Raw genomic sequence first — 1,178 nt, 5'->3', positions numbered from 1 at the left:
CCCTTGGATCCTTTATATACGGAGGCAAGGGGGAACCCTAGGACACACAAGTTGATCCTCGTGATCGTTCTTTAGCCGTGTGCGGTGCCCCCTTCCACCATATTCCACCTCGGTCATATCGTTGCAGTGCTTAGGCGAAGCCCTGCGCCGGTAGAACATCTTCATCGTCACCACGCCGTCGTGCTGACAGAACTCATCCCCGAAGCTTTGCTGGATTGGAGCCCGGGGAGCGTCATCAAGCTGTACGTGTGCTAAGAACTCGGAGGTGCCGAAGTAACGGTGCTTGGATCGGTCGGATCGGGAAGACGTACGACTACTTCCACTACGTTGTGTTAACGCTTTCGTTGTTGATCTACAAGGGTACGTAGATCACGCTCTCCCCTCTCGTTGCTATGCATCACCATGATCTTGCGTGTGCGTAGGAATTTTTTTGAAATTACTACGTTCCCCAACAGTGGCATCAGAGCCTAGGTTTTATATGTTGATGTTATATGCACGAGTAGAACACAAGTGAGTTGTGGGCGATATAAGTCATACTGCTTACCAGCATGTCATACTTTGGTTCGGCGGTATTGTTGGACGAAGCGGCCCGGACCGACATTACGCGTACGCTTACGCGAGACCGGTTCTCCCGACGTGCTTTGCACAAAGGTGGCTAGCGGGTGACAATTTCTCCAACTTTAGTTGAACCGAGTGTGGCTACGCCCGGTCCTTGCGAAGGTTAAAACAGCACCAACTTGACAAACTATCGTTGTGGTTTTGATGCGTAGGTAAGATTGGTTCTTGCTTAAGCCCGTACCAGCCACATAAAACTTGCAACAACAAAGTAGAGGACGTCTAACTTGTTTTTGCAGGGCATGTTGTGATGTGATATGGTCAAGACATGACGCTAAATTTTATTGTATGAGATGATCATGTTTTATAACCGAGTTATCGGCAACTAGCAGGAGCCATATGGTTGTCGCTTTATTGTATGCAATGCAATCGCGCTGTAATGCTTTACTTTATCACTAAGCGGTAGCGATAGTCGTGGAAGCATAAGATTGGCGAGACGACAACGATGCTATGATGGAGATCAAGGCGTCGCGCCAATGACGATGGTGATCACGACGGTGCTTCGAAGATGGAGATCACAAGCACAAGATGATGATGGCCATATCATATCACTTATATTGATT

The sequence above is a fragment of the Triticum dicoccoides genome, chromosome 6A, assembly GCF_002162155.2.
Source record: "Triticum dicoccoides isolate Atlit2015 ecotype Zavitan chromosome 6A, WEW_v2.0, whole genome shotgun sequence".
Lineage (NCBI taxonomy): Eukaryota > Viridiplantae > Streptophyta > Magnoliopsida > Poales > Poaceae > Triticum > Triticum dicoccoides.
The sequence above is the reverse complement of the archived record's forward strand: the minus strand, read 5'-3'. Positions refer to the sequence as shown.